Source organism: Octopus bimaculoides, chromosome 7, assembly GCF_001194135.2.
Source record: "Octopus bimaculoides isolate UCB-OBI-ISO-001 chromosome 7, ASM119413v2, whole genome shotgun sequence".
Taxonomy (NCBI): domain Eukaryota; kingdom Metazoa; phylum Mollusca; class Cephalopoda; order Octopoda; family Octopodidae; genus Octopus; species Octopus bimaculoides.
The window spans coordinates 108136455-108146185 of NC_068987.1; the positions used below are offsets into that span (position 1 = coordinate 108136455).

Below are 9731 nucleotides of genomic sequence, written 5' to 3' on the forward strand. Positions count from 1 at the left end.
GTGAAATACCTAAGAGGACTATTCATAAGTGTTTCACTAGGTTTTGGAGGGATAATTTTGCTATGCAATACAGTGAACGTTCGAGCAGCCCTACAGTTAATAATGTTATGAGAAAATCACGTAGGCTACAGTTCTTTGTGTAGCATCTGTCCCATTTCAATTTGACTCATAGGCCATGGTGTTTCTCGGGTATACAAGGTTTTAAAAAGAGCATTCTACTGGTTAATCGTTATCTTCATTAAAGTGATCCTCATCCCGATGGAGTACATTGCCCAAAGATTTCGGCGGTCTTCCAGCTGTATATGTGGATGTGTTTAAGCAACAATGGGACAAATGTTTAATTGATATACCAGATGAAGCCACATCACGGCAAGAAACACAAAGAAGGCTAGCTCTGTCCAACTCACTACTTTATCAGGGCCAAGTCGGAAGACAGAACCGAAGAGTGAGTCTACAATAAATAAGCATTGATTCTAATGACATTGCCTCACAATGACGACAGCTTCTGGTTTCAACTGATATGAAAATAGTTGAAGAATAGGGTAGATCTTAAGTTTTAAAAGTATTCATACAGTCTTCCGTCTCGTTCAAAAGTATTCCTACCTACAAAGATGAAGTTAATTATCCAAGACATCTTAATGTTATCAACTATTGTTTTAGTATTGACGTTTGGCAGGGGCCTATGGTAATGTAATAGATTTTGCGATAACATGTTTATCAGGGCCTACAGTTAAGTTCAGGCTATCATATTTAAAGTGATCTGTGAACCATTTTTAATTTAGAGAAATTGTAACCTCAATTAGAAGTAACGTCATTTGCGTCAATGAAAATTATCCTTCGAATTGCCAAGAGAGAAAAATCCAGATATTTCAATCAGCGAAAAGTTAAATGGAGATTTGTAGGGTAAATTTTGCATGAAGAACATTCACTGATTAAGTAAATTAAAATAATGAGACAGGAAAATTTCCCAAGACAGTTTTCTTTACAAAGAACATAAAGTTACCTGCAGATTAGTGGTTCTGAGAATTTGGTTACCATTAAGTGGATTATGCTACACTGATGAGATGTTCAGAGACCGAAAAATGTCGCGAGTTGCCATTAAGTCTACTACCCTCCTCACTATTTATCTCTATTTAATTTTTGCTTGATTAAAATATGTCTGGAGTTACTTCACTTGCTCTTCTGAGAATAATTTTCCTTAACGCGTATTGCTGAATGTTCAAAATATCGTTTTCGCCCCCTCCACCGCCGCCACCGCCGCCGCAGCAGTAGCAGTAGTGGTAGTAGTAGTAGTTTTTGTTGTTGTTGTTGCTGCTTTTGTTTTTGTTTTTGTTGTTGTTGTTTTTGTTGCATTTCGTCAATCTTTAAATTCTGAGATCAAATTCGGCCGAGGTTTTCCATGATTTTGGGGTTGATGACATAAGTACCAGTCAAGTACTAGGGGCTGACGTAATGGACCAGACGTTGTACCTATAATAGTAAGGGTTATTATTCATAGTAGTAATTATCGTTGCTGCTGTTTTTGCTGCTGTCATTTAACTCCTTGTATGCTCTAATCGAATAGACCTCTTACGAAAGGTGTTCAAGCTATGACCATACATTTTTTATTGCATAAAAGCCACCAAAAGATACTTATAGTGTTGATCAATGGAGAACCTATGGCTAGGTAAGAATATTTTCTTTTGTTAAACATTGTTACAGACTGTTTCTCAAAATGCAAAAGTAGATAAATTTGAAAAACCGAGCGAATGTTAGCTGCCGTGACCAGGATTCGAACCTGGGTTACCACGGCCACAACGTGGGGTCCTAACCACTAGACGATCACGGCTAACAGCTAATACACAACAGTCGCGAACAATATATTAATGATATATTTACGCTGCTGGCTATCGTATTTCTTGCTGCAGCCATCAACAACATCAGCATGATTACGTGGGCGTTTTTCGATCATTCTTTTGCGCTTGTAGTAGTTTGCTGTAACTTGTAGCGTTCTTCGGTCAAAAGGTAATCTACATTACGTCAACGGCTTGCACAAACGGTAAATTGCTGGACTAAATCCGTTGCCATATCTAATTAAACCTGAGTTGAAATTCCATCCCATCCATTTTCACCTTACTATGCTTTTCGTCAATGGCATGTTCTACCTTCATATCAGCTCTGATGGAACAGACTAATATGTTTAAAGATGTTCTAGCCATAAATAAGTATGTCATTTATTTAGACATCATCCATTTGATACATTGTCGAAAGCAGTTCTCCTTTTTAAGACAGTGATGGATTCCCCCTTCGAAGTCGACGTATGCGTGTTCAGATTTTGCTGAACGAGCTGCACAAATGATCTGCTTATAATAATCAAATGTTCGTACCGTACATTGGCTCACTCCTTCCATCAAATCGACGTTGTCTGAACGGGTGCACAAGTGTAGCACGTGTCAGGTGTCGATTTGACCGCATACCAACGTGAGATGAAATGTTTTGCTCAAGAACACAACGCACTATCAGGTCGAAACCACGTTCGCAATATCGCGAGTGCAACAACACTAAGCCACGTGCACTCAGTACATTTTTGAGCAAATTTAGCTGTTATTTTCCGGACGGTTCAACGAATTATTTGTTTGATTTCTATTCTCTGCGTTTGTAAGATTTTTTAACATGATAGCCAGGATAAAGAAAGGCAACATTTGAGATCCTTTTCAAAATGTCTTCAGAATCGAAACAGATAGAGGAAAGAATTTATGTGTAGGTCAGTGACGTGGCAAAAGAACGGGCAGTAACAAAGGTACCCACGAACCAGGTGGTTGGGTAACACCAGACAATGGTAGAAATATACCATCTCTAAAAATTAAGGCGCTTGTCTTAGTTGTTAGATTGCCTGACTCGTGATAGTTAGATTGCGGTTTCGATTCCTGGACCGGGCTATGCGTTGTGTTCTTCAGCAAAGCACTTCATTTCACGTTGCTCCAGTCCACTCAGCTAGCGAAAATGATTAAACCAGCGCCGTCCACATGTGGGGTATGTATGCGGCATGGAAACTGGGCAACCGTGCTTGTGAAACTACATGACTCGGAAAGGATCCTTATCATTTTCTGAAAACGATGGATTAGTCCATTGGATTTCTGCACACCAATTTCACTAAACCTGTTTATGTTGAGCAGAGTTAGCAATGAGCTTCACTGTAGTGAATTTGGAATCATCTACGCAGTCGTTCCGTGAAGTGTGGAAGTATTGTAGTGATGTGAAATATTTTAGTGATGTGACAGGGAATAATAAAGTTACTGCAAAATAAATTTACTCTATTCATTAAAGGACATATCTTTTTGTTTATTTTTGAAACTCGAAGTGGGACATAGGACGAAAAGAGTAGAAAGTAATAAGCTAGATGCTGTAGTGAATTCTCACGGATGGCAGCTAAGTACATAGGTAAAATAGGAACTAACTGGGTATATATAAATTTAGCTATAGCCACCAAAAGACGGTTTTAGTATTTTCGAAACGGTATCGAGCATAGAGATGCACTGTTCGGTGTGCTTGAAGGCTAACCAAGAATAACATATTCTTTCGTTACAAACTATTTTTCCTAATGAAAATTGAAAAAAATTACCCCAAATTAAAATAAATAAACGCTGTCAGCTGCCGTGACCAGGATTTGAACCTTACCACTAGACGATCACGGCTAACAGCTAACACATATGTAAACGTATACAAAATACTCATGAAATATTTACGCTGTTGGTTATACCGATTCTTACCGCTGTAATTCAACGTGAATATTGCGTAACTACTCTGCAACCGTTTTTGTGCGTTTGTGGTGGTATGCACTAACTTCTAACAGTCTTCGGTCTCGTTCAAAAAAATAAAATATCTATATTACATTAAAGGGTTGCAGAAACGGTAACGTACCAGTCTACATACATTACCATTTTTAAATAATCCTCGGTTTAAATGCCTTTCTGTCCAGTTTTCCCCTTTCATTTCTCTTCATTGCTGTTACGTTCGAACAGCATATCAGCTCTGATGGAACAGACGAGGTAATATTAAGATATTTTCTACGCGTTCCTCGGTTACTCATTTATTTTATTGCTTTGGTACAGCTAAATATGTATTAGCTATTCATTAAGTTTATGTGTATCCTATGCTTTGTTTTATTTTATCATCTGTTCTGATTCAATGCTGGTTCCATTGATTCCTTATTTTATTTATTTCCGTAAACGTCAAATTCAGTACTGGATCGATAAAATACAAATTCGGTTCTGGTCGGTAAAATACGAAGTCTGTTTCGGATCAATAAAGTACCAACACAGAGATTAACAATTCAATGCTGGTCGATAAAATACCAATTTTGTTGTGGATTGATAAAATACAAATTATTCAGTGACCGCTTTCCTTTTTTAACACAGCAGGTTATGATATAAGAGATTTGGCTCTTACTTTTAGGAAGTCGATCAGCCATGTACAATATATATCGCTGATGCGATGACCAGATGGTTGTTAGTTATAAATCCCTGTAATTGATTAATTAAAAGAATAATTAACACAATAAAATTATGTTCTATTAACGTTCAAATTGATTTACAAAATGGTTTCTGTATGTGCATACTTTCGCTCTTGAATGTGTGTTCGTGTGAGCATATGTTTGTGTGTGTGTGGAGGTGATCGTATGATTGTCTATCTGTAAACGTTTGGACATTTCTGCATTGTATACGTGTGAGTATGTGTTTAAAACACGTTTAAGCTATTTCTGGTCAATTAGTGAATGGTCAAAGGTCATATTCTTCGGCTAAAATTTGATGGCAGTGCTATATCACTTACTCACACAACCCACATCTAGCACTTATACATATTCAAAACTTTTAGATTCGTACATACAATCATATACACACATATCAACGTCTATACACACACATATCTACGTCTATACACACACGCGCGAACAAATGTACATATGTGTACATAACCACATTCACGTATACCTAGATACAATAACTAGTATATAGGAAATGGGTCCTCCGACAAATTTCGACGATGATTCTATCAGTTTTCCTATCTGCCAAGCATCAAGTTGATATTAGCGTGAGAGTGAGTGAGTTAATATTCCTCAGAAACGTGTACACGTAAGAAAATCTTCGGCTGAAATCACGATGTGAAATAATTCTGGCTTTTGAATTACAAATACAATGCATCCGACGGGCTTCCTTAGAATTTCCCTATACGCAATTACAATTACAATAAAGGAGTCTATGCTAGATAATGGACGAGAAACTTATCCAGTTACAACGGAGAATTGAATCGGGCACCTCACGATTATGAAGCAACCTTGTGAACCATACTGGTTTAAGCGATATATATATATATATATATATATATATATATATATATATATATATATATATATATATATATATATATATATATATATATATGAACTGGAGTGCATTTTGCACCAAAAGCCAATATAAGAGTTTCTCTCATAGTAAGTACCTCAGTATAATTTGTTCTGATGGAATATTCACGTTTATGTGGAAATAAATATTATCTCACCTTATTAATACTGCGTCTGTCGTTTATATATATATATATATATATATATATATATGGGGGGGGGGTATGTGTGTGTGTGTGTAAAGATAGATAGATAGATAGATAGATAGATATATAGATAGATAGATAGATAGATAGATAGATAGATAGATATGCACACTCACTCATTCTTACAAAGATACAGTCATACACAAACGAAATTCTCATCCTTTCATTATGAAACATATATATGCATTTCACCATACATGTAATTCCACACATCCTCGTTAAATGCTTAGACTTTAATTACATTCAGTAACATTGATTATCGTATATAAAGTTTTCTGCCAGGTCGCAAGTCAATTCAGTTCGCCAGAGTTCATATCGAAAGACTCACATAACGGCACGTAGATATATCTGTGTCGTTATATTCACTAATATATAAATATCCATGTACCTTAGCACAGCCACGTGATTTTTCAGATATCGAGACGTCACGAAAGAGATTCTCCACTACACGTATACGAAACGTATTTCAGAACAAACCAGTGAAATAGCGACTACGTGGTTGTATGAATTGTCAGAAACAGTGCCAAATTTCTCTCAAATCCCGTCCTGCCATCTCGAGCCTAGAACACACTGAGTAATTTCCTTTCAAGATATTACGAAATAGATTCTCCACAATACACCCATACAGCATATACTTGTATGAACGAGCAAGCAACAGTCCATATTGATAGACGATCTGCCAGAAATAGCAGCCAGATGTCTCTCAAATAACATCCTTCTATTCTGAGGTAATGTTCTTTCAAATTATCACGAAATAATTTCTCCATTATATATACATGCAGAATATCTTTATGAATAAACCAGTAGGAGTCTACCTGATCACATGGTCTACCAGAAATAGTAGCCAAATGTCTCTTAAATTGCATCCTAAACTTTGGATAATGTCCTATGTCTGCTAAGACAGGGATGTTGGCCAGAGGTAGCATTATTGTTCTAAGGTAGTGCTTGTGATTGTTTCTGGGGCTTTCATCACTGGTTGGAGGGAGATGAGAGGAGATAGGAAGGAAGGAAGGTATTCTAAAATTTCTGACCTGACCCTCATGCCTGCAACAAGGTTGAGACCCTCGAAAGGCTCAAAGAGTGTCACGTGTGGGTGAAATTAGTAGGGGGAGACGGATCCAAGCTGGTCGTGATTAGTTTTGAAGTTAGAAGGCAAAGAAATGGAAGGCACACGACTCAAGTTTCCTATTATTTTTTTGTTGTTGTTTAATAGGCCCAGAAGGATGAAATGCAAAACTGAGTATAGGACGGCTCTATTAAGACTAACCTGCAGGTATAAACTCATCATTATGATTATCATCATTATGATGATCATCATCATCATCGTAATCATCATCATCATCATCATCATCGTAATTATTACCTTCATTGTCGTAATCCTCAAAATCATCACCACCGTAGTCATCATCGTCATCATCATTATCTTCTTCGTTCTGTCGTCGTCCTAGTCGCCGTTATCATCAGCATCATCGTTATCATCATCATCACTGTCGTCATCATGATTATTATCAACATCGCCTTCGTCATCGTTATTAATATCACCTTCTTCAACTACAACAACAACAACAACAACAACAACAACACCAGCACAGAAACAAAAGCTGCAGCAACAATTATACATGTTCGAATACACCGACAGACATTCATAAATATTCACGATATTTAAATTCGGTTCCTGGCTGCCTGAATCAACTGGAGTGAAATCTATATACAATGTTAACAATGTAATTTCCACCGACTATGCGCACGTCAAAACAGTCATACGAAGATGAAGGTAACACATGTATATAAATACAAGAGTATGTATTTACATGATAGTAATGCTGTGTAAGCACATTCTGTATAGAAATACTCATGCACACATACACATATCACGGTGAAACCCACACTCATATACGCATACACATAGATATTAAAGCTGTAACGAATTCAAACATTTATCATCCTCGCCTACATATTGCTGGCAGGTATAAATCTCTCGAGTACCAAGATGTGAAATGGAATGAGTTGATATGCACAGCAAATCTACTTCAACTAACGTTGTGAGTTTGTCGCAGAACCGTGTGCGCTTAATATATCAATTGCAAGGAATCAACATGGTCGAATGTTAAAGAAGTCTGGCGCTTTGAGCTGCGGCTCCAGTTTATCCGATGTGAGTGTGTATGTATGTGTGGGTGGGTGGGTGTTTGCCTGTGTGTGTGTGTGTGTGAGGGTAAGATTAAAGACCATCGATGCCCTAAGCACTTAAAAGGTTTCGGTAACTTCATAAAAGGTAATGTAATTCAAAATATAAACTATAACAAACCATGAAATAAATTGTTATTTTTCAAAACGAAACAAAACAGTAAGAGGGAAAAATGATGTTTATTTTTGTTTACTTCCTCTTTACTTATATTTTAAAAATTTCCTCGCACATTTTTGAATTGCAAAGTCATGATGAGTTCCTCAAAAATTAATGTTAGGTAACACATCTGCATTTATACTTAGTAGAGATAAAGGCATCTCAAATATTATTTTCACATGTTTCACAAGTAATATCTTTTGTGCCGTAAACCATTTACCATTTCCCTGATGCCCGCTGCTTCCCTTGATGGCCTAAGTAGTGCTTATATTGTTTAATGCTTATGTGTGTGTGTGTGTGTGTGTGTGTGTGTTCTATCTAGATATAGTAGTTGTTTCGATTTTGAGCTGGCGACGGATCTTTTTCAACCCCATTTTTATTTTGGCAGAGTCAGTCTCTTGCTACTCTGGTGATTCGCGTCTGTTATTCATCAGGTAAATTATGCTATTCGTACATTTTATTCCGACAGACGATGCTAACAATACAAATACGCACACGTAAACACACACATACTAAGCATAAGAATTCGTACACTGTCACTAGCGGGGTGCAGTCAGTATCATTATAGTTTAATATCGATTCATTTATTAGTCGTTTGACCAGCCAGATCATTGTTTTACCAAAGCGGGTCTTGAAATATTTTGCTGGAGTGTGAGATACAAAAGAATGGCAGTAATTAAGAAATTACAAATTCAATATAGCTTCGCCCCATAATGGGGGTGCGTTTTAGTTCTATATTGCAGGATCGATGTGGGACTCGGAACAAAACGGTTGAGAAAATCTAAGCTAGATATAACAGCGAGATTCTTACGAACGACACGAGATTGACTTAAGCAACGCAAGGACTCGTTAGATTATGCAATTTTAAATAATGCTTTAAAGTGGTGCGAATATTACTGAATAGGATAATGAATCACAGAGTCGCACAATCAAGAACCCCTACTAGTAAACATGAATAACACAGTGTTTGATACAGAAAATTTCTGCAATGTAATATATTAAATTTAACAAAAAAAAAAAAAATATTGAGCACTTGCCGTGACCAGGATTCGAACCTGGGTTACCACGGCCACAACGTGGGGTCCTAACCACTAGACGATCACGGCTACCAACTACCACGCCGAATGCATTGCAATACATCAATGATATAGTTACGCTTCTAGCTATCGAATTTCTTATGACGTGTATTGTGAGATTGTACAGAAGTATGCGCGTTGTTTTATGAAACTACTCAGCTGGCTTTTGGAAGATTATCTCGATTAGACGAATCTGCAAGTGATGGAAGTCTTTAAATCATTGCACAAAACTATTTAGAATGAAGTTTATAAACTATGAGCTCGCCGACGGCATTCTTTAATTATTCTCGAAAATTTTGATGTTTTCTAATTAATATTTCTACTCAAGAAGTGTTCAATTCTCTTGATGTAGTTATTCAAACTTAATATATTTAAATAATAATAATAATCATTATTATTATTATTATTATTATTATTATTATTATTATTATTATTATTATTATTATTATTATTATTATTATTATGTTTTGGTAATTTCATGACAGCAATCAAAGTCGCTTGCAAGCTTTGGTAGCTTTAAATGTGTTTTAAAAGGAATATGTTGAGGAATATTTGCTATCTGTTGTTGATAAACTAAACTCTCACTAACTGAAGTAGTGAGAGTTTACTCGTGTTTTCGAACTTGGGCATGGAATGTATTTTATTTCCTGGCCTCCCAATTATACGTACATATTATACATCTGTGTGTGTGTGTGTGTGTGTGTGTGTGTGTGTGTGTGTGTGTGTGT

The 9731-nt window shown here is 36.5% G+C and overlaps 2 non-coding genes across 2 annotated transcripts; both read right to left on the reverse strand.

Moving 5' to 3' along the window:
* Window positions 1–1756: 1756 nt before the first annotated feature.
* Window positions 1757–1828, reverse strand: Trnah-gug (transfer RNA histidin (anticodon GUG)). Its single transcript has one exon. It is a non-coding gene; the product is annotated as a tRNA-His (tRNA).
* A 7133-nt stretch (window positions 1829–8961) lies between these two features.
* On the reverse strand, window positions 8962–9033 carry Trnah-gug (transfer RNA histidin (anticodon GUG)). The gene has a single exon. It is a non-coding gene; the product is annotated as a tRNA-His (tRNA).
* Between the last annotated feature and the right edge of the window lie 698 nt (window positions 9034–9731).